This window comes from Mytilus californianus, unplaced genomic scaffold (assembly GCF_021869535.1).
Source record: "Mytilus californianus isolate M0D057914Y unplaced genomic scaffold, xbMytCali1.0.p SCAF_4, whole genome shotgun sequence".
NCBI lineage: Eukaryota > Metazoa > Mollusca > Bivalvia > Mytilida > Mytilidae > Mytilus > Mytilus californianus.
In genome coordinates, this window is record NW_026262690.1 from 72,323,817 (window position 1) to 72,349,365 (window position 25,549).

The 25,549-nt window shown below is 32.0% G+C and overlaps 1 long non-coding RNA gene across 1 annotated transcript; it reads left to right on the plus strand.

Annotated features, from left to right (window-relative positions):
• Positions 1-5,938: 5,938 nt before the first annotated feature.
• Positions 5,939-25,010, plus strand: LOC127738471 (uncharacterized). The gene is made up of 6 exons (XR_008000052.1): positions 5,939-5,987; positions 15,820-15,923; positions 17,104-17,212; positions 18,940-19,081; positions 21,986-22,066; positions 23,326-25,010. It is a non-coding gene; the product is annotated as an uncharacterized LOC127738471 (long non-coding RNA).
• The last annotated feature ends 539 nt before the right edge of the window (positions 25,011-25,549 follow it).

The window sequence follows — 25,549 nt, forward strand, 5'->3', positions numbered from 1 at the left end:
AACTTATCGATAAAAGAGATGATTTCAGCGACACAATTGTGAACTTTCCATTTCTATGTAGCAACATTGCAACAGCGTCTGGTGATAGAGTTATATATCTCCGAATAGATACGATATTTCAGTGCTTGCATTTCCTATGATGATTTCTGCTTATAAGGAAGCTCAGTCTTTAGTTTTCTATGTTGTGTAATGTTTACTGTTGTTTGTCTTTTGGTCTTTATCGTTTTGTTTTGCCATTACATTGTCAGTTTGTTTTCAAGTTATGAATTTCAATATCCGTTTGGTATTTTTTGCCTCTCCTCTTGAATCAAAACAGTTGGAAATCCAAATCAATTTCGAAAGGTTTTTGTATGATGACTGGTCTCGAGTTCATTTAAACCGACGAAAATACAAATGATATTCTACAAAACTATATTTAGAAAATTATAGAATGAGCAACACGAACCCAATCAAAAACACGGGAAGATCATAGGTCTTTAGATTCAAAAGTTTTGCCTTTGCACCAATTCACTTTTTATGTGCGCTAAAAAAACGTTTCATTTGCGATATTTCTATTTTTCAATTTTCCAATTTACAGGTAAACATTAGTCATAAGACACATATATTGTAAAGAATTCATTGATATGATTAGGGAAAATACCCATTCCGTCTGTCATGAGAACTCTGCTGAAGACGAAGAGGCGGAACAGGGAATTCAAACAAGATAACTTCATCTTATAAGGTTCGAAGACTATTAACATTAACCGTTAAATGAATTTTCGAAAAATTTAGAATGTCATATGAACATTTAAATATTTTCAAGTCCGTCCTACAAACAGAGTCTATTTCTTTTTTAGACATTCGTCAGAAAAACATCTCATCGGGAAAACTTTTGTCGGTTGATATGGTGTAGTTTTGCGACCTATTTAACAACACTGTTTTCTATCTTCCATCTCCCATCTCATATATTCTAGTGAACTTAAAATAAACACTATCGATAGTAGAAGGTATGTCTCATATATCTTTATCTTTTTCTCGATATTGACACAGATGGCCTTCAAACTAAAATCTATGACAACCTGACACTACATACGTCTTAAGGTCACCATCGCGACTTGATTGACCGATAAGTTGTGTTGGTGTCACTAGCAACATGTTTCGATGAAATGAAATCTTTGAATACCAGAAAAGGCGTCTGATCTGTAATTACACCAGCAATGTCCTATTCCCGATTCTGACATTTTCACTGAATGTGAATAGGCATGTGAATGATGCATACATAGGAGGAGACGCTCACTCTATCAACGCGCCCGTTTAAGCATTTTTTAGCTGCTTCGTTTACCTCAGTTTCTGTTTGTTACCTAGATTTCTCCCTTTCTAATCGATTTACGAGATTTTCACATCGTTAAACTACTTTCGTCTTACATTACACGAAAAAAAAGGCGAAAGATACCAAAGGAACATTCAAACGCATAAGTCGAAAATAAACTTACAACGCCATATCATTAAAAGAAAAAGTCCAAAATACAAAAAAACACAACATAGAAAACTAACGACTGAGCAACATGAACCCCACAAAAACACCGCGATTATCTCAGATGCTCCATAACATGTCGCTCAAAACCACATGAAAATTGATTTCCGAGTGATTTTTTTTTTAATTATTTACGTCCTAATTATATTTTTGGCTTTTTTTTACTACAATAGAGAGTCGAAAGATACAAAAGGGACAGCTAAACTCATAAGTCGAAAACAAACAGAAAATAAACGAAAAACGACGAAAAGACAACCAAAATTACACAAACCACAACAATAATAGAAAACTAAAGAATGAGCAACACGAACCTCTCCAAATGTGATCTCAGGTGCTCTGGAAGGGTTTGCAGATTTTGCTCCATATGTGGCACCCGTTGTGTTGCTCATATAAGTACAAACCTGTTAATAAATCTATTTCGGTAGGTCACATTCGAGGAAAAGAGGACGGCATTGTGGTTACAACAATCCGAACATATCCGTCGTCATCTGTGAAACAGATATTATATAGCAGTCAACCTACTCCTAATAGGAGCATTACATTTGCGATTATTTTGGGAATTAAAATTTTTGACGTTTATGCGCAGCTTTTGATTACATTTGCGCGCATTCATTTTACAGGTAAAACAGGTAAAATAAAGATAATTTATAAAAAAAAAAATATGACTATAGTTAATATGAATTTTGAACATGTTCTATTTGTAAATTAAAAATTATATCTTTTTCATATTGACTTCTAGATAAGATATACAGTGATCATGAGAAATCCCCTAATAGCTTAAGACATACATGTAAGTTTATTGCAAATATTAAAGAGTAAATAGCATTCTGTTTAATAATTTTATCGAATGGCGATTTAACAAATAATTAAAGTAAGTTTGTAAAGTTGCGCCAGGGCACACACATTGAGTTTCGTTTGTCAGAAACAAATCGGGGGAATTTTATTTGTGTACAATGGATTTATCATTCGTATCGACACAGCACTTAAGTCCGGGATATTTATTTCATGGCGATGCACTGTAAATAATTGCAAGGGTATTTTATCAGATTTCATATTTCCTCAACGTCTTTGGGAATCACTATACCGTCAGCAGAATCCAGGCGTACTATAAACGACCCGGAATCATTCTATGCTCACTACAATGAACAATTTTATTCAGCACATTCATGCACTTTTGTGCACGTTACGACATGTAAAACATGTACTTTTAATCTTTAGATTTACTATGTTTTTTACATTTTTTATCTGTTTATATTTTTATGATTTCAACTTTACCAGTTGGAACTCTTGGTCCAATAGCTTCCTTGTAAGCAGCAACCCTTTATCAAAGAATTCTTCAGGAAAATCACCTTAGAGATACATACTCCATATGCAGGTTCTGCTGGAATGTTGCTACATAATAATGAATGGTTTACAATTTGGAAGCTGAAATTGCCTCTTTTGTCGTAACGTTTTGTTCTCATCAAACTGTTTTTGTCAGTTCTAGATGTTAGTTATGATATGAGACAGACTTAACTGTATCCGTTGTATCCTTTATTTTAGGTTTGTTCAATGCTGTACCCTTATTTTTGACATTTTTTCTATTGTGTCTGTCTGTTTTGTTCACACATTGTTGTCAATATAATGGAATTATATGCGACTTTCATACAAGTGAGAGGTTTAGCTAGCTATTTAATCCACCATTTTCTACATAAGGAAATGTCTGTACCAAATCAAGAATAGTTGTTTTCAATTCGTTTAATGTGTTTGAGCTTTTGATTTTGCCATTTGATAAGGTACTTACCGATTTGAATTTTCTTTGAAGTTCGTTTTTTTTTTTGTTATTTTACTTTTTATATAACTAAAACATTAAAGAACAACATCACGGACTACAGCGTGATAGACTCACTAATTCAGAAAAATGGGTCATTTGTTTGTTGATGTGATGCAAAATAGTTACTGACCTCTCAAATATCAATCAAATTTGTAATGAGATTTCATGGTACCTGATTGGTTTGATGTTTTGAGTTTTTTTAATCATTAACGGCAGCATCCGGCCAATTGGGCAGCAGCTACCTTATTTGACTATCTGAATAAGTGTTCATGTGTTTACCCTGCTTTAAGAATTTTTTTTTATTCAAGTAGCTGCTCTGTGTAGATATTTTATTAGCTCACCTGGCCGAAAGGCCAAATGAGCTTTTCTACTCACATGGCGATCGTCGTCCGTCGGCGTCGTCGTCCGTTAAATTTTACAAAAATCTTCTCCTCTGAAAACACTTTGCCAAATTTAACCAATTTTTTCGCAATAATCATTGGAGTATCTAGTTTTAAAAATGTGTCCGATGACCCAGCTTGCCGACCAAGATGGCCGATATCGCTAGAAATAGAACATAGGGGTAAAATACAAGTTTTGCCTATTATTTTGAAAACCGTTAAAAATAGAGAAAATCTGAAAAAGCAAAAATGTTCGGAATGATAAGCTGTAACTATTGTTTATTCACATCAAAACTGTCAGACGACTTCTTATAGAAGTTATTGCCTTTAAATGACGAATTGTACCATTTTTTCCCCTATTATCTCGAACTCATCAGACGACTCCTTATTTCTGCTATTTAATGACGATTTTTACTAGTTTTTTTCGGTCTTTGCCTAATATCATAAAGATTGTGATAGATAGATAGAAAATTTAAATAGCACAAACGATCAGGAAGACAACTTAACATAATCCTCTCCAAATATTTGCAATATACAAACATTCAAGATGACAGCAATTATATAATTAAATACAATATGAAAATTATATACAAAAAATATATTATGTTCATATTTCAGATTTCATTGTTTACATTATTGGCAAAACATTCTTTGCCTCAAATTAACAATTGCATTACCTAATATATAGCAACACATTTTTGAAATTACAATGAACACTTTTACTAAATAGAATAACACTGGCACAGCCATTGTGAAGGGAACATGACCTAGAGATAAAATAGCTGGCGTTCTCTGATTGGTTTTATATCATTTGCATATTTATATCCTGGAGAGGATTATTAAAGAAGTTTTATTTAAACCAAATTATCCTGAAAGGATAAAATTAAGGAAAGGAGATTTTTTTGTCGGCAAAGGAGAAACCTATAGTAAATTGCATATTAGAGTCTTCAATTACCGTTAGGATTAAAATAACGGATGATAATAAACCTGCATGACTGAAAAAAATCATATGAGAAACATTGAAAAGAATAGTCGAAGTGTCATTATTTTACATAAGCAAGGACATTTTGTCAATATTGCTTAACACAGCATAAAACGTTATGAACTATACAACTGTATATCAAAAAATATATATTAAAACAAATAATAGAAGTTTTGTTCGCATAAAAATGACCTGATCGAAGCGGTTTTTTACTTCAAAATTTGAAAAAAAATACTTCCCTTTATAGCTATAGTTATTTCATTTTTTTTTTTTTGGCGTAAGATTGACCTTTTGTGAAGAATATATTATAACTTGTATCTAGTTCAATTGTTAATTTAGAAAACATATTAATTTCAAGGTAGCACTACAGTCAAACTTGTTTTAATCCAACCAACAGTCTTTAAAGATTAATGTTTCCAAAACTACTCAATGTTTTTTCAAAATCTTTAACTCATTTCAAAGCTAAAATATTATTATTTTTGTATCTATAGATAAAGATATTTTTGGTGTGATCGATTAAAAAAAAAAACTCATCAACTGCCAAAAAAACACCTCTTCCAACTTGGATACAAAAAGCACATTCAGGTCAAATGGTGGTAAAAATAAATACAACATTGGAGCCCTGTAATAGGATGTATGGGTATAATATAGTTGTTCATGTAATTATGAATAACTGCAGAGGGTTTATTTTCCCTGTATATGAGCAATTTTAGTTATCATCCAAAACTGATCTCAGTTTCAACTCAAATATGATGATTTTTACAGTTTTATTTTAATTAAAAATTGTCACCTCATCATGTTTTAGTCACAAACTTCTTTTTATAATCCTTTTAACAAAATCAAATCTAGATTTCTCCTTAATATCAAATCAATATCTTTGTAAAATATGTGTATTACATAACTAATTACCCAATAAGCCAATTTTCATTCGATTTTCAGAAAATAATATGGCTACCAATTAAATACCTTGGAAGTGTCAAAAATGTATTACATTAATTATTTCAAATTTCAGTATTTTATTTTAAGAGTCACATGTCATTTTGTGTGCATAGTTGAATCATGTAATATTTCCAGATAACGAACAAAGAAATCGAAAATTCTATATGTAATTTCATACAATATTATAAGTTAGAAGAGAAACTGGTGAACTGAAATGCTGTGAGGTCAGTTATTCAAAACGTTAAGACAAACGACTATTAATAAAAGTTAAAGAGTATAAAATATTAATTAAAAACACATAAAGGGTTGTGTATTTTTAAATACTGTCACAGTGTTTTTATCAAAGACATATTACGCCAGGTACGTTATTGTTGATTTTAAAGTCAATTAAAAGTAGTTTATAAACGTTGATAATTGTTTTATTAGAACTGCATTTAAATAAAACCATCAATGCTGTATTCTGCCTCACTGTAAATGTACTTGTAGGCTAAATTCTTTGCGTCTATCATTGTTCTAACATGAAATCGAAATGGCCTTAAATATCATGCGTCATGTATTTTAGTTTCTTGTGTACAATTTGGAGTTTAGTATGGCGTTCATTATCACTGAACTAGTATATATACTTGTTTAGGGGCCAGCTGAAGGACGCCTCCGAGTGCGGGAATTTCTCGCTGCATTGAAGACCTGTTGGTGACCTTCTGCTGTTGTCTGTTCTATGGTCGGGTTGTTGTCTCTTTGACACATTCCCCATTTCCATTCTCAATTTTATGTTATAATTAAGTTGATATGTTGATAGGTTGAATCTGTTAACGTAAACCTTCGGAATACTGATTTTATAGAAAAACAGTTATTTAACTTTGGTAATTTTCGAAAACAAAACTCGTTTGATGATAAATAGTTTCCTGGATCGTTTAATACATATGCGTTATAGTTTCGGATGTCTCTCCATAACAAGTACAATTTAAACGAAAAATATGCATAACTAAAAATAGGAAGTTGTTGTCCTGTCATTATATTTGTCAAAGTAAATACTTTAAGGAAAATCAATACATAAATAAAATTAAGTAGAAAATATATTGATAGACTATAATGATCAATACTTAATTTATATGAATTATTTAACCTGTCTAATGCACTATTTTACTGTAACATTTTAAAGCAATGGAATATTCTACGTATTGTTTATACCGAGGATACCTTAGGGTATTAATAATGAATGCTCGAAATTTCTTCGACTGATGGATACGACTTCATCGCCGTTTAGGATGTGTAATACATAGAGATGTTCAATATTGTTTAGTTTAATCGCATTTTATTGTCCATAAAACAATAGGATTGGATACAAGATATAACAACTTAACATAATCCTCTCCAAATAATTACAATATACAAACATTCACGATGACAGCAATTATATAATTAAATACAATATGAAAATTATATACAAAAAATATATTATGTTTAAACAATAACAGTTGGATACAAGTATATTTTAAGATTGATTGATTGATTGGTGTTTAACCACTTTCAACACTATTGTGCTATTTTGTGGCTGTCAGATTTTATTGTCGGAGGAACCCGGATTGCCTGGAGAGAACAACCGACCTTCGGTAGTAAAACTGAAAATCCTTGTCAATTAAGATTGGAGTCGAGTGCACCTGTCCCGTGCGGGATTCGAACTCACAACCTCAGTCATTTTAAGATATAGCAATGTTAATCAAAGAATCGTTTTCTATGGCGTATATAACTATGCATTTTTCTGAAAAGGATAGAATTTTGTTCAACACAAATTTCGTCTGTTCCAAATAGAATATGTCCAATCGACATCTCGGTCATCTATGATGAGAACGGTTTTTAGTATTATAATGACTACTATCTGCATAACTGCATAATCTGAGATACAATCCATAAAATATTCTAGAACATCATTATTATGTATTTTATGAAATAAACGTAATTTACGACTATTTCTTCTAGAACTCAAAGATTTCAATCCTGTTTCAAAATATAGGGATTCTTTGCTTGTAAATTGCAAAATTTCAGTATTAAATCTGGCCGCCTCGAGCTGCAAGCGCTCAATTTTTCTCAGAATCTTGTACACAGCACCAATCCCATAGCTCGCATGTATGTTTCAAAAGTGAAGTATGTAGGCAAAATGTATCTTATTAAGATTGTTTCATTAAAGAACGTATTTCAATTTCCTGGGAACAAAAATCTGTTTGGTGGCACTGCAACAAATATTATCAATATGGACTGATTCCTCCAGTTGTTAGAAAACGTAACCTAAATGGTTGTTGTCGTCACCTTTTTTATGCATTGTCCATTGAATTTTAAATTGATAGACTGGAAATCCTTACGGAAATTATAACACCATATAATCTGTATTTTAAGGATTAAAATCTACAAACCACTAGTTTGACCAATTGTTTAAAGTTTCTAGATCTATAGCATTACTCGAAGAGTACATAAGTGAATTATCATCGGCAAGAAGTATTACTTAACATTGAATTTAATCTGTTATATGTCATTTGTAAACATAAGAAATCATAAGGCCCCATGTACTGAGCCTTGAGATACACCTGCTTTTAATGTACCAAATGTTGATTTTGAATTTTTTAGAAGCAATTTCTGTTTCTTTTTACTTGAAATTTTTTTCAATCTAAACCTTTATTTATTTTTGCCTGTAGACCTTTGGCCAAAGCCGGTCAAAAGCCCTTCGATATGTCATAAAAGCATACAAATAATTTCTTTATCTTGAGCTAAACAAATTCTGTGATAAATTTCAGGAGTTTATACAATAGCTTGTGTTCAGAAATGAAATTAGAAATATGTTTATAAGAAAGAGGCGAAAGATACCAAAGGGACATTAAAACTAATAAGTCGAAAATAAACTGACAACACCATAGCTGAAAAAGAAAAAGATAACCCGACTAACAACAGTACACAAAACACAACATAGAAAACTAAAGACTTAGCAACATGAACCCCATCATCATAGGGTGATCGCAGGTGCTTCAAAAGGATAATCAGATCCAGTTCCACATCTGGCACCCGTCGTGTTGCTCATGTTAGTACAAACCCGGTAATAAGTCTAATTTTGTAGGTCACATTCGGGGGAAAGAGGACGGGATTGTAGTTACGACATTTGGAACATATCCGCTATCTTCTGTGAAACGGATATTCCATAACGGTTAACCGACTCGTGAAGGTGTCCGTATATTTACGAAGGGATGATTTCAACATCACCACCTGGAACTCTTGGTTTAATAGCTTCCTTATGAGCAACAACCCTCTACCAAGGAAATTATGATAGGAAAAACAAGCCCTGGAATATCGTTTCAACTGGGAGATATATACTTCGTATGCAGGCGCTGCTGGAATGTTGCTACATAGAAATGGAAGGTTCACAATTGGGAAGCTGAAATCATCTCTTTTGTCCTAAAGTCTTGTTTTCAACCGACCCTCATTGTCAATTTCTAGATGTAAGTCAAGATATGAGGCAAACTTAACTGTATCTGTTGTATCGATGGGATAGATGCGTTCAACATAGTCACCAAATGTAGAATTATTTAGTGAGAGAACATCATCTATATAGCGGAGAGTACAGTTAAAGGATATTGCTAACTTCTTTTCTTTCTTCCTAAGAAGTTCCTGTATGAAGTCAGCCTCATAGAAATAAACTATCATAAATTATAAACTTTCCTTTCAAAAACTTTACTTACACAGTTTAACAATGCAATAGAAGGATCGTTTGAAACCATCGTTTTATCACCTTTTTCAAAAAGCTAAAACATTAGCAACTTTCGAGCAACTTGGAAAGTTTGAGGTTCTCATTTAACAAACGAATATATATGATAAAGGTAAACACCCACTATATGCAGTAAAGCTATGTTAGGTACGAATTGGTAAGTCTTGAGGTGAAATTCTTTCATCTAAAGAGGTAGAAATATTACAAGAATATGAGGCAAGCAAATCTGCTTTTTTTTCACTTACCGAAATTTCATTAGTGTTTAGATTTAATAAGGGAGGAGTCGACGTGGAACGACAATTTCCAATAACAAGAATGCTTTCGGATCTGTGTTTGACTTTTCATCTAAAAGACCATTAGCGTTTAAATAGAACTGTTCTTTTGCATTAAAAATCATGCTTATTGACTTTGTTATGTTGAACTTTAAATTTTTGAATATTTTGCAAAGTTTTCAGTTTTCGTATTTTTTTATGAAGTCTATTACGTAGCTTAATCTCTTTTCGAATTTCCGTGTAAACCAAGGTGTATCTGATGGTCGAATAGTGACGGTTTTAGAAGGTACAGAATTTTTAGCCATGTCTATATATTTTTCTGTGAAAAAACTGCCAACCCGTCTACAGAATCCTCAAATGCAGCTAAAGAAATTTGCCAAAATTCTGAAAAATTTATATCATTATTAAATTTCATAAAATCCTTTGAAAGTTTATTTCTCTAAAATTCGGAATTTAAAAATATTTGGGTAGCATTATGATTACTCATTTCTCTATTTATATCAATAACTTCAGAAAAGGTAGCACAACAATCTCAGTTATTATTGGAACTTATAAAGTTGCTCTTCCAAATCTTTGATCAAATCTGGTAGCTTTATTTACAACATTTTGTAAACAAAAACTATTCATGAGATCATTTAGACATGTTTTGTTCAGTAAATAAATCAACATTCAAATCACCTGTAATTACAATTGTAGTTGTATAATTATATAAAATAGAGAATGGAAACGGGGAATATGTCAAAGAGACAACAACCCAACCAAAGAGCAGAAAACAGCCGGTCTACCAATGGATCTTAAATACAGCGAGAAAATCCCGCACTCGAAGGCGGGCTTCAGTTGACCCCTTTAAAAAATGTATACTATTTCAGCAAAAATGAACGTCACACTAAACTCCAATACATATAACTTAACTAAAATTTAAAAAAAAACTTACAAGACTTACAAAGGCCAGAAGTTCCTGACTTGGGACAGGCGCAAAAATCCGGCGGGGTTAAACATGTTTTGTGAGATCTCAACCCTACCTCTATATCTGTAGCCAATGAAAAATAAAAAACACAAAACAATACGCACATTAAAACTCTGTTAAAAAAGTCCGAGTCCGATGTTAGATAAGGTAACAGAAGAAACTTAGCAAAATGACAATGATGAACATAAATTAACAAAGGACTACTAGAGTTACTGACATGCCAGCTCCAGACCTCAAATAAATTGAATGAAAGAGTATGTCTTCATCCTATGAAAATCAAGCACAATCCCTCCGTAAGGGGTTAAGTATCATACCATCAAAAAATATACTAGAAGAACATAACCCGTATCATACCAATAACTGGTTTTAGACTAAAACTGTTTATTTCCGACGCAAAGATCCTACGAGTGAATCAATATTAATTCCAAAAAAATGCCATCTTTAATGACTTGACAACAGTATTGTAAATGTATCCCTTCTGAATAAATCGGTTCCGTTACCTTTTGAGGAAAGACGACATTTTTGTGCTTTGTGTAGAATATTACCATAAAATATGGGATGTGAAATACCTGAACGTATAAGATGTCTGCACGTTGATTTATATTTACGAATGATGTCCTTGTACCGATGATAAAATTTAGTTAATGTTTTGACAAGTTTGTGATATCGAAAACCCTGGTGTAATAATTTTTCCGTAATACAGAGATTTCGTTTGTTAAAATCACATGCATTGTTACATACACGAGTGACTTGTACAAGTTGGGATATATAAACACCATAAGATGGTGTCAATGTAACGTCATCATCTAAAAATGGATAATTAACAATAGGAAAAATAAAATTATCTCTTTTATCGTAAATTTTAGTATAAAGTTCCCGTTAAAGATATAGATGTCAAGATCCAGGAAAGAACAGTGCTCAGTGTTAGTATTGGCTTTATTTAAAGTCAGTTCAGCAGAATAAATCTCTTTAGTGTACATACTGAAGTCGTCAATTTTGAGAAGCAATGTATCATCCGAATATGTAAAAGTGAAATATATCAGTTGCTGATTTTAGTCATAAATTGTAACTCGTAACAATACAAAGGTCCACAATAAGTGGTGCACAGTTAGTCCCCGTTAGAATTCCGATAACTTGACGATAAACGGAATCTCCATAGCGAACAAAAATTTTATCGAGTAAAAATTCAAGTGCAGTTATCATATCAAAGTAGGTCCAATCGACATAACTATTTTGTCTGTTGTTATATAATTGTTCTATTGAATGTTTGAAATTTTCCAAGAAAGAATGACTTGAATCTGGTGATTGATATACAACACAAAGTAAAATTTTGTGATGAGGAAATTAATTTCTAACCATATTAGTTCACCACTTTCAAATTCTAAATAAAATCGCCTCTTTGTTTTTAGTATTTCAGATACATAAATCAAGACACCTCCGCCAAAGCAGTTCCAATCAATTATATATAGTTCATTATGGTATCCATCTATATGTATATCATGACTAAAAATATTTTCAGCAGGAGGACTTTCTGTGATACAAATTATGGAAAAGCCTAAGGCCAGAGTTTCAATATAATCAAGTTTTGTTCGGACACTTCTGGCATTCAAATTAAATATCGAAAGTTCGTTTTCATAGGGGCCGGGGTTTTCAGCTGCATCTTACAAAGAAGTATCAAAAGTAACATAATCATGATAATAAAGGTAAAACTAAAATCTACACAAAAATTACATAAAGTAAACTTATATCCCGTCCCCCTTTAACCGAATGTGACCTACCGAATTAGACTTATTACCGGGTTTGTACAAACATGAGCAACATGACGGGTGCCACATGTGGAGCAGGTTCTGCTTACCCTTCCGGAGCACCCAGATTTTGGTGGGGTTCGTGTGGCTCAGTCTTTAGTTTTCTGTGTTTGTGTTTTGTGTACTATTGTTTGTTTATTGGTCTTTTTCTTTTTTAGCCATGGCGTTGTCAGTTTATTTTCGACTTATGAGTTTGAATGTTCCTTTGGTATCTTTCGCTTCTCTTTTATGGAGATTATCTAAACTTATTTTAATACTGTATAAAACATATTGAACGAACTGTGAAAACAGTGAATATGTTTTCATATAATACAACATTTTCTCTTTTTTTAGAACTGAATACAATTTGAAATTAAATGTGCTTCTTGAGATTCTGTATTGAATTAAATCATCATCCATTGTCTATGATAAACACATCTTCTGTTGATTTGTAAGTTGGATCTCTATTTATTAACTATTATTCACATCTATACTACTAAAATGACGAAGTCCAATGTGTAGCCGGCATGACGTAAAAACGACGAATCAAAGAATTCATCTTTATATATAACTAAAATAGGAAAATTATTCAATTTTAGGCCCTTTTGTTCTCCACATAATTAATATTACTTATAATAAAAAAGTTCCGGATCGAATCCGATACCGATACCAATAGTATATGTCACGTGTAGTTTCCGTTTGTAGTTGTCTGTTACCATCTGTAAACCCCTCCTCTAACAGGAGAGCCTGGAATTCTTCCAGTAGTTGTTTTATATCAAGGTCACACTATAGTACATTATTTAACAAGTCGGTTTTCTTCCACCTCAATACCACTAATAATTTTGACTATTTAGTTAAAAACATCAGTTTAGTTTATAGTAAATTTATTGTAGTAAGAAACCTAGGACGTGCGGTTCGGTTAAAACAGAAAGATTTTGAGAACAGAGGAAATTGTGCACCTTACAATCAGCATGACTTTAGCAGATAATATTACAAATACTAAAAATCCAGGCTACAAATAAGGCATAGGTACTTTAATTAGTCATGGACCCGCGATAGTAAAATGTAAATGAACAAGTATGTGTAATGATACACCATAAATACTAATACACCATAAAGACATAATTCAAATGTGTGCTCCACTATGAAAGAAAAAACAGCAAAATAAACAAACAGAAGCAAAATTTGTATTTACATAAACACAGGGCAAAAAACGTATGAGCGAATTGGTATCTGGCGTACCTTTTTCGAGGACAACAACTTTAATAAATTGATCACATAACATATATTTAGTTATTAAAATATTTTATCGACAACATTGTTGATACAAAAATCAAATATTTAGTTACAACACCAATCGAGTAGATCGTAACACAAAGACCCAATGACTTAGTTATGGGTCAAACAAATAAACGTTTAAACCCGCTGCATTTTTATGCACCTGTCCTAAGTCAGGAGCCTGTTGTTCAGTGGTTGTCGTTTGATGGTGTGGTTCATAAGTGTTTCTCGTTTCTCGTTTTTTATATAGATTAGACAGTTGGTTTTCCTGTTTGAATTGATTTACACTAGTCATTCTGGGGCCCTTCATAGCTTGCTGTTCGGTGTGAGCCAGGGCTCCGTGTTGAAGGCCGTACTTTGACCTATAATTGTTTACGTTTTACACATTGTGACTTAGATGGATAGTTGTCTCATTGGCACTCATACCACAACTTCTTATTTATATGTGTTAAGAAAATAGATTAGGCCGTTAGTTTTCACGTTTGAATTGTTTTACATTTGTTATTTCGGGGCCTTTTATAGCTGACTATGCTCATTGTTGAAGACCGTACGGTTACCTATAATTGTTCATTTCTGTGTCATATGGTCTCTTGTGGAGAGTTGTTTCATTGGCAATCATACCCCATCTTCTTTTTATATCTGATATGATATTACCTAAATAACAGTTCTCAATATTATCTCATTTACGGTAAGTCCCTATCTTTTACTTGTGGTGTTCTAATATATTTATTAATAAGTATGTTTTAATTCAAAATATTATAACATTTGCATGTATCTAATAATATAACATGAACAGTACAAATATCAATTTTTAATCATGAATACTTTATCAGTTAAGACAGGAAAAGTTCACTCAAGTCCTCCATTCTTCGAATAAATGTTCTTCTAGATTGGGGCGTTTTTTGGCAAATATTCGTTCAACCATCGTCTAGAACCTTCAATTTCTTATCTTTTCCTGGCATCATTTAACTTTTCACCAATAACTGTCGATATTGGGTCAGGTCTTCGGTAATTATTAACTGTTTTATCCGAATTATTCTTTGGCATTTTTTTCTATTGAAATATAATGTTATAAATTTTCCAATTCCGAAATCGACAGATTAACTGGTGATTGCCATATTTGTATATAGACCTACCATGTAAGACCTGTCAATATCATAAACTTTTATATTTAGATCAAGAAGAGATTTGCATAACCCAACTCATCTGTTGAACCAAGCTCGGTTTTCTATAAGGGTACATTATGAAATCGCAAAGAATTTCTCCTCCCATATTGCTGTAGTTCCCCTAGATCAATTTTAATTCATCTGCTTATTGCTTTCCATAAGTTCTAAATTGTTAACTATTAAATCTGAAAGTATTTGTTCTTGTTTCTCTACTTTGGGTTCGTGATTCGAAACATAATTGGACAAAGCACTGCCTAAACTAGCTTTAACAATATCAGCAGTTTATGGACCGGTTCAATCAACAAAGTCAGGACTAGCAATAATATGTTTAATCACTTCTGATAAATTGATTGACGGCATGGCCATCATTAGTTGTGAAAATTATTGGAGTTGGGATGGCAGTATCTAAAATACTTGGCGATGTGCTAGTTTGTACTATCGGGTCAGTGTGGGACTGTAAGTCATCATGTTTGGATAAAACTTCTCTCATAATAATGTTATTTTGTAGAGTCAAAAGTGTAATTTCAGAATCGTTATGGTTCTGATGTGACTTTCTAATAATCTAATATACTATTATTAGTTTGGCCCGCCATTATAGTTTACAATTTTGTGAGTACATTTATAATAACGATATTCATTGTATTTAAATGTAATAATTGACCACCAAATGTTCCAGTTTCACATATTTCAACACTTTAAAAATGTTTTAATATACGTCAGCCGTTGGTTGTTCTTTTGAATTGTTTCACATTCTTTCATGTCTGTTTTTAAAGCTTACCTTATAGGTTTAAGATCAAATTTCATACTATACGTTGACTTATAGTTTCTTACACCCTCGTTATTTGGTCTCTGGTGGATAGTTGTATCTTTGGCATTCATATCACATCTCCTCTTTAAAACTGATATATCTCAAAGCCTACAAGTTTTTCGTACTAATACAATACTGGAACTAGCATGCATATTACTTTTTGTTTCAGAAATTCTTTTGCAAAGATCTTCTAAACTTAGAATATAACCGGGAAATTATAATAGCAGTACTGACCTTGCTCTTAATGTTGCTGGCGATGCGATTATCTGGGTAGTGAGTACCAGTTTTAAAATATCTTATATAAATATTTGTTTAAAGTAAAGGTAAATATTTTGGAAGGCTTTTTTCTATAAACCTGCAACATTATGTGCGATTTTACGTCAATATAATTTTAGTATTGAATGTAACTTTCTAACTCTTTCTACCCGACAGACATCAAATATAAATTTTAAATATGGTCAACCGGTACAAGATACCTAGCGGACCTAGCTGTACTAGGAGTAGGAGTCTCTTAAAGACACATTCCATGATATTTTGCTGTCTTGCTGTCTTGCAGAAAAATGAAATATGCAATTTTGAGGAACGTGTTATGAAAGGTTTGAGTAGAATACTCATCTTTTTCATTCATTCCTTTCAAAATTCTTACTTCCTGCAGCATTTAAACAAAAAATCGTGTTTTCTAGAAGAGGAGCATACTTGGAACCTTTAAGAAAACCGACTGCCTTTTAAACACATTTCACATAAACTTAGCATACATGTATCAATTTTATCAGTAAACATGCAAAAGAACTGTTACATGGTGTTGATATCAAAATTAGTTTGGCGTAGTAAGAAATGAACCTTCCCAAAAATTTATATTTATTATTCATGTTATTAAATAAAACATTTTGGACGTACTAGTTTGGTGTAAAGTTCTTGTAATATGATAACATATACTTGATCTATCTTTTTTTCATATATTCGAAAAAGTTGTATTGACGGAAAAAACAAAAGAAATCATGATTAATGAAATTACTATCCGAATTAACACTGATTTTAATTTAATTTCATGTAGATAAAAAATTTCGTAAACAATAGTTTGTTGATGTAGGTATCATTTCTGTCGAAAACTATTCTATGTACAAAATATAAAATTGTGTATCTACGAAAAGTCATGTAAAACAAATCATATAAAAAGGGTAAGAAAATACCAAGGCGTGGGTAAGGGAATGGGGTTGCATACTATGTGTGTTTTTAAAAAGAGTATGCATATGAAATCACTATGTCCCTCTTAAATGAAAGAAAGGGAAATGTTTACATTTTTTTGCGAAGGTGAGTCTATCTCTTTAATTGAGTGACTATAAATTTCGAATAGCTTCATGTAAATTTCCCAATATTGCCTCTAATATTTCGATTAACAAATCTTTATTTAGAAGAGTTGTTTAAAAATGTATTCATTTCTGAAATTTTTCAGTTCATTTGAAAAAACCGACACGCTGTCGAGAGATGTGTTGATCGGTTTTTCAATTTTTGTTGCATGTCTTATGGTGGTCTTGTGTTGCATATGGTTGAATGCAAGGCTTGTAAGTACAAATATTTTTGCAAATGCGCTTAACTACAAAATACCTCTACTTCTAACGATAACTCATATTTCAGTCGATTCAAAATCTAAAAGATTACTTTCACTGCTAACTTGCACGCACTTTATTTTGTAATGACAGAGCAAATATGCTAGTTGAAAGATACACTAAATACATTTGTATGCAACATATAATTGAAAAAGAACACGAAAAGCTCATCAAAGTAATACATGAAAATATCGAGAATTGATCATATCGATAACGAATTGATTGATTGTTACATTGTCAAAGTTTCTTACCTTATTAGAAGCACAAACGTTTTCATAGATAATGATATCTACTATCGTCTACCTGACATTAACACTTTTTAATGTTCCTAACTTTGACACTGCTAGTCCGGATTTGCATGTTTGAATCATTTAACAGGTGAGTGCATACGTGAAAAAATCGTACGTACCTGTGTAAACCTTGAATATCATTTGGTTGCATTAAAAACTCTATTTGTGGTGGTCGATTTTTTCAAAAAATCTTGTATCTTCTTTCATCTTGAAGTTTTCTTATCCGAACTCATTTTTTATTAAAACTATATTTTCTGTTCTTGTCTATCTAGTACAAGTACTTCTTTAGTCTGGGAAACAGTATTTATTTATTAGTTGTAATTGGCTTTAAAATAGCTTTCACTAACAACGAGTATTCTTAGATCGGCACTTTGTGTCTTAATCTTTTTTTGTTAGTTGTGTGTATGTGCTTTGTGTCGATCTGACAATTTAAGTCTTTGTCAGCTGATTTTTAGTGAACACTTGTTTAACCCGGAACATTTTTAATGTCCATATTCAAAGCCAGGATCATGTTATTCAGTGGTTGTCGTTAGTTGTTGTCTATCATATTTGTTTTCCGCTAATTGTTTTGTACATACTGTACATCGTTAGTTTTCTCGTTTGAAGTGTTTTACATTTTGACATTTCGGATTTTCTTAGCTAGCTATTATGTATAGGTTTAGTAGGCCGTACAATGACTTAGAGTTGCAAGCATCTGCGTTATTTAGTCTTTGCTGGATAGTTGTCTTATTGGCAATAAAAGCTCATTTTCTTATTCTTATAATGTGATATTGATAACAATCTCGTGTTTATTGAAAAACATCATTGATAATGCGAGAAAAGTACGAACTAGATGTTTTAGCATTCAAACGGTAGAAATGTTTAATGTAAATAGAAGAATGTGTGAGGTACACGTCAATTTGAAATCAACCCAACTAGACTAATTTCTTTCGCATGTTTCTACACTTTTCCTGCTCATGAACCAGAATTATTCTATGAAAACAGGTCATCTAAAACAACTGAAAACTCGACCTGCATTATAATAAATCATCATGTTGATAGCTACAAGTATTGCAAAACCATTAGGACAATTAATGGTAATAGATAGATCAAATGAGAATATGACGGACGTATATGACCAATATTTCGCGGCCAGTGAGTGGTTTGGCATAAAAAGTCGCAAAAGACATTCAGCGTTCAACAGGCTGTCTTCAACAATATACAAGTATCTGGACCCGACGTCAGGTTTCAAATACAATATTAAGCTTGAAGTCTCGTGTGAAATAAACTTCTTTGCTGAATTCTGCTATTGACTAAACATATCCAATTATTGCGTAAATCCATAAAAATAAGTAAACACTTGCGAAGATCTTTAAACAACTGTAAAACTGATATATACTAACATGGTTTTAGAAGGAGATTAAAGAAAGAATATCAGCCAGCAGAGGGAGGACAAGTACAACGAGTGGAACGCCATTTCAGTTGTCTAAAACGTATACGTGGAAAAGTTGTACTTTTGAAGCATGTGCAGTTCATGCTGCAAAGTTTAAGAAAGGTAAAAGTTTTTAACAAAATTGCATTTCCAGTTCCTTCACACTTTGAATAAACTAAACATAGATGACAGGATTTAGGTTGTAGAGCATTGAGGACACAAATTAAAAAAAAAGTTTTGTCAAATACAGCTAGGGTAATCTATTCTAATTAAAAGACTGCTTCGAGATCAGAATTGCTTCTCGTAAAATATATGTAAAAAATTGCACATGTTACCCGGGTCTACTCTATTCCTTGGAAAGAATTAAATAAATATAAACACATTTTCATTATGTTTATTGTGCTATTTTGGCTTATCAACATCACAATGATAAACCCCAATGCATCTCGCATGATTCACATGTTATCATATCGCATTTAAACAACACAACCGAAATTGTAAACTCATTATTTGAAATGAAATTAAAAGTCCCTAATTTCTACTTAACTTCACTATGTCACACACTTTTTTTGACTAGATGGAAAGTATAAAGTTTGGTCTTACATTGTATATAAGTACGCCTAAATATGTCATTTCTTTCATATAATAGCAAAAGTTACTTGGCTAATTATTTATCATAATATTATTTGAAAACTGGTAAGATCCAAACACAACCAGTTTGCAACAAACAAGAAAGCTTTGACATACAAGTTATTGCACTTAGAGTAAAACCAACCGTAAATGTGTAGCAACTTCTTTGCTTTTGGTTTCACAGTACATATCACATCATACTGAATTACAGAATATGTGCGGTCTACGACAAAGATACAAAAATTAAAAGACCCAAAACAAAACAATGTTCAATTGGTTTTCATTTTGCTTTGAAGATGAAACTTTGATTTTACTTTGATGCAACTGCATGTCTCGTTATTCGACAACAGTCGTACAATGTAAGGCCAATTCACTTTTTATTTGTTTTACTCACAATGAAATGTTTATGAAACCTATGCGAATTTAGCAAGAGTCTGAATGAAAAATTTACAGGCTATTTTGACAGAAAGATAAGAAGTTAGCAATATCCTTTAACTCTACGTTCCGCTATATAGATGATGTTCTCTCACTAAATAATACAAAATTTAGTGACTATGTTGAACGAATCTATCCTATCGAACTACAGATAAAAGATAATTCAGATACAGTTTAGTCTGCCTCATATCATGACTTACATCTAGAAATTGACAATGAGGGTCGGTTGAATATAAAACTTTATGACAAAAGAGATGATTTCAGCTTCCCAATTGTGAACTTTCCATTTCTATGTAGCAACATTCCAGCAGCGCCTGCATACGGAGTATATATCTCCCAATTGATACGGTATTCCCGGGCTTGTGTTTCCTATCATGATTTCCTTGATAGAGGATTGCTGCTCACAAGGAAGCTATTAAGCCAAGAGTTCCAAATGGTGAAGTTGAAATCATTCATTCGTAAATTTTACGGACGCCATCAAGAGTTGGTTGACCGTTATGGAATAACCGTTTCACAGATGATATCGGATATGTTCCCTATGTCGTAACTACAATACCCTTCCCTTTTTACGAATGTGACTTACCGAATTAGACTATTTACCGGATTTGTAATAACATAAGCAACACGACAGGTGCCACATGTGGAGGAGGATCTGCTTACCCTTCCGGAGCACCTGAGATCACCCCCAGTTTTTGGTGGGGTTCGTGTTGCTTAGTCTTTGGTTTTCTATGTTGTGTCATCTGTACTATTGTTTGTCTGTTTGTCTTTTTTATTTTTGGCCATGGCGTTGTCAGTTTGTTTTCGATCTGTGAGTTTGACTGTCCCTCTGATATCTTTCGTCCCTCTTTTGTATAGAATTTTACAGATGTCTAATATTAAATTGCAACTGAAAATAATAATGACATAATTTTGCACTTTTTTCGTAATTATGATAAACCTTGTAGTGATTGACAACTTCAGAACCATTTATAAGTATCTGTGGCACTTTCTTACAAATAAAACATTTTTATTGGAATGTCATTTTATCCATTATATTGATAAATACCCAATAAGCAAAATATAAAAATACAAAAAACAAAAAACAAAAAACAAAAAAAAACCAACAGCAAAAATGTATTATACAATATTTGTAAGAACCTCAAATCATAAACCTGCTGTCCTTTTTTTATTTATTTTTTTTTTTGTTGCTGTCTCATAACCGTTTACCAAATATATGTATTTAATGAATACTTCATTAAATTTTTATTATGTAAAAGTGTTGACTGAGTTACATGTAGTATGTAACGCGGAAGTGTTTCATATTTAAAGTATGCACACAATCAACGCTTTTACAACCCTACTAAATAAACAAAAAGCACTGAGTTCTTATAATTACATTTTCATACTGTAACTATGAATTTGTGATTGATATCAAGCTATTCGTTTGATTTCTTAATGTATTGTAGAGACGTCGTCATGGGGAACTAGTGCACTCTAAAATGTTGCATTTAATTAGGAAACATAAAACACAAATACAATTTTGAAAGCCTCGCAATTGTCAATCAAAAATTACGGATTTTTATGAAACGTCCATTTTCTGTTATTATTCATACATAAAGTGTGTTCTTTGTAAGGCCACTTATAGATGTCAAGAAAAGATTATTGCAATCTCATGTATCTGTTCGAAATTAGGGTCCTCGTCAGTAATTGTCTTATGTATAAGTATAATGTTTCTAGTTTGGGAAATTTGGTGCAAATGGCATATCTTTGATAGTTTTTGCTTAATTTATTCACGATTTTTATACTTTTGAGACAATTAAGAAGTTGACATATCATATAGACCATCTGTCTATTTTTAACACTGTATGTTGCCCTTTAAATGTTTCGGTTAAATTTCTATTTGGCTGTTATCTCATTTAAGTAAACCTTCATCTTTCTTCATTCATGCAAGAAGCTAAAAATAAAACTGTATTTGTCTTACAGGTCATCGATACGACACGTGCCCTATATGCCTAGAGGAATTTGTTAATAAAGAAAAGTTATGGATTTTACTTTGTGAACATGGTATGTGTTTTAAAAGAAAAATTTGTTTCTAGTTTTTTTAGTAGTATTTCAGAAGTATTTATTATACATTTTTTAAGGGACCAGCTGAAGCCCCCCTTCGGGTACGGGATTTTGTTGCTGTGTTGAAGACCCATTTGGTGGCCTTCGGCTGTTTTCTGCTCTTTGGTCGGGTTGTTGTCCCTTTGACACATTTCCCGTTTCCATTCTCAATTTTATTTTATTAGTAGAAAACACAAATATGGTCAAATATACGTAGAAAAAACGCACCCTGTTACGTCAGTAGTTGTCGTTTTTAAAAACGTTTTTTGTATAAATAACAGCCGACGTCATCGTATTCAGTATTCACAAATCTGTTGTGGAAAAAAAATATTTATGCAAAGTAAACCCATTTTACATTGTAAATTAAAAGTCACACTTGTGATAAAATCAAAAATCAAAATACACATACTAGTAATTAATGAACAAGTTCTTAAATTTAGAGGACTTTATTTATTAAATGTGAATTTAATCTGTTTACTGTCGCGTTAAGTGGCGGATGTCATATCGTCCGTTCTATCTGTTGAGCATATCAAAACTTAAAAAAAACAAACCCCATTGATGAAATTCATTAAAATCAAAGAATATATAAGAAACAAAGTAATTTTGATTTTGAAAAATTATGCAGATGTCATACAATGTAACCATAACAATACAAGACCGAAAAAGAAATATCTACATACAAAGCATACGTCCGTCCCTTTACCTTTCTGGTTTGATGTTATATTTTATTACTTCTGCATTTATCTTATATCATCACATGAAAATGCGGCAGAAAAAACTAAAGAGTTGAACAGAAACAGACAATACATGGCGAAAAAAAAGAAAAGGAAAGAAAAACTGACAAAAAGACACTCATCAATCTCTTATACAGGTAACATCCACCATATTGTACATAAGGACATCCCTGTACCAAGTCAGGAATATGACAGTTGTATTCCATTCGTTTGATGTGTTTGAGCTTTTGATTTTGCCATTCGATAAGGGACTTTCTGTTTTGAATTATCCTTGGAGTTCGGTATTGTTGTTATTTTCCTTTCTTTTGCATTGGGTGATAAGTCACAATCTGGGAAAACAGAACAATATTGTGGCTACAACAATTGAATTAATTCCGTGTTAATCTGTGACACAGATATTTCAAACTGGTTAGCCAAAATCAAAGTCTACATCATGCCCATTAAGCTTTCGATGACGTGTAGTGATATATTTCGTTTTAATTTCAGAGTTCCATGTTGATTGTGTAAAACCATGGTTAAAAAAGAGAAAACAGAATTGTCCCATGTGCAAAAGAATGGTTATTATTATGCCTGATTAAACATGTCAATTACCTGCTGTTAATCTAAAAACAACAATTTCATTTATATATCCGCTGTATGATATATGTGATAGATTTATATTATCAATATAGTTTAAAACATAGAAAGCAATATGACAAGAAGATGTTAGGCTTCAAAACTGCATATTGATCTGAGTTGTAATTAAATTAGATACGAAATAATATTTACACTTAAGCTTTGAAATTAAATGTCCCACAATAGCTAATTGCAAATATGCCCCATTAAGGTGCATCAATACAAAAAGTTTTAATCTCAAAATAAGGTGTTTCTGTTAAACCCTATTTTTTAAATCAAAAAGCTAACTATACAAGTTCATGTTTTTATTGTAAAATTAAAAACAGTCTACGTAATTCCGAACTAATAGCTCTAGAAAGGTAAGGGTTTAAGTTATACATTACAGCTTAAAATGTACATAATAAGATATGTTTATTTTTACAACAATTTGGTATAAAATGAAGCAAACCTTTCTAAGAACCTCATCAAACAAAAATATGGAATGTTTTTCACCAATGTCTAGTTTGTCTGTGGCTCATTCACCAATCAACTCTAACAAAAAAACAAAAAAAAACAAATGCGCAGCATGAGGTTTAAGTGTTTTTTACAATGCGTTAAGTCTAAGAAATGCCCAAGAAACCGTTTTTCTAGCTGAACTAGGGATTCACTGCCAAAAGACAGATGGAACGTGAATAAAGTGAATTTTCAACAATGTTAACAATTTGAGCTCAAAGTCGCAGTTGGACTCTTTCCGGAATACATTTCAGCTAAGGGGTAGACAGGAGTTTCGATACCCAGCTTAGTAAAAATAAACGCAGTTCTAACAGAGAAGTTATAAGTTGTTTTATTGACCAATATTGTAACATCTCCTTCATCTGTGCCTAAAATTTACCCAATAGTACAATGATTTTTATTTTTACTTTGTTACGACATCTAATCATATTGCAATTGGTAAGTTAGCAAAAAATGTCCAAATGATGATTTGCTCCCTAGTGTAGAGAAAGAGAGAGCAGATACCAAGGGTGCATTTGAAAGTCCAATGAAAACAGATGAAGCCGTGGTCAAACATTATAACGACAAAAAGGACACACAACAATAACTAAACACAACAAAGAAAACTTAAGACTGTGCAACACTAATAGTTTTTTTGCGGAGGTTTTTACTTATTCAAATTGTAGGTATGTCGAACGCTAGGCCACAATTAATGACATAATATGAACATTTAACAAGAAGGTAACTGCCACTGAAATCATTCCGAATTTCCATTTTCTTTATTTGAATGAGACGTGGTTTGAACGATCAACCATTAAAATATATTATGTTGCATAACAAATCATGCACGAGTTTGATTACTTTATGTTAATTATAACATTATTCATTAGAATGATTTATTTTTTCTGAATTATAATATATATTCTTTTTTGAGCCTTTGGATTAAATCTTGTATTTTTCTTCATGAACACTGAACACTTTTATTATATTTATGTGTAGTTGTCGTTTGTCATTTTACTTAAACATAGTGTTCTGTGGAGATGTGTCCCTTTATCATTCAGTAAAATAAAGATCGATACATTGTTTTCAAGTTGAATGATTATATAACCATAAATCAAAAAACAGTTGGAAAATCTCCCACAAAACTAAACTAATCTTTACCAACATGTAAAGTAGATGAACATGAGACGCGGTATATACAGTGTATAGAGAAAATTAAATAGAGAGTATTACAATTTCACACTTTCCACTTATGATTATAAAAGGAGAATAGAAAGATTTACATTAAATTTAATGCTATAGATATAAACAAAATACGAAAACGAATAAAAACAAAGATCTAAGACGAATACTGGAACCTGGCTTTAGACAGGCACAGTTTTATGCAGCAGAATAAATACTTGACCTTTTTCGGCTTTTCAAAGACGGTGAAAACAATTTGGAGCTTGATATATTGTTTAGATACCTGTCTATTGTTCAAAACTGTATATTGACTCCTAACTATATGTCATTTGCTTATTTTTTCTTTGAATTGCTGTCTCATTTACGTATACTAACATCTTCCTTAATTTATAAAAAAATGAAAAAAAGATGATACGGATCTAATGTTCATGAAGAAATTATC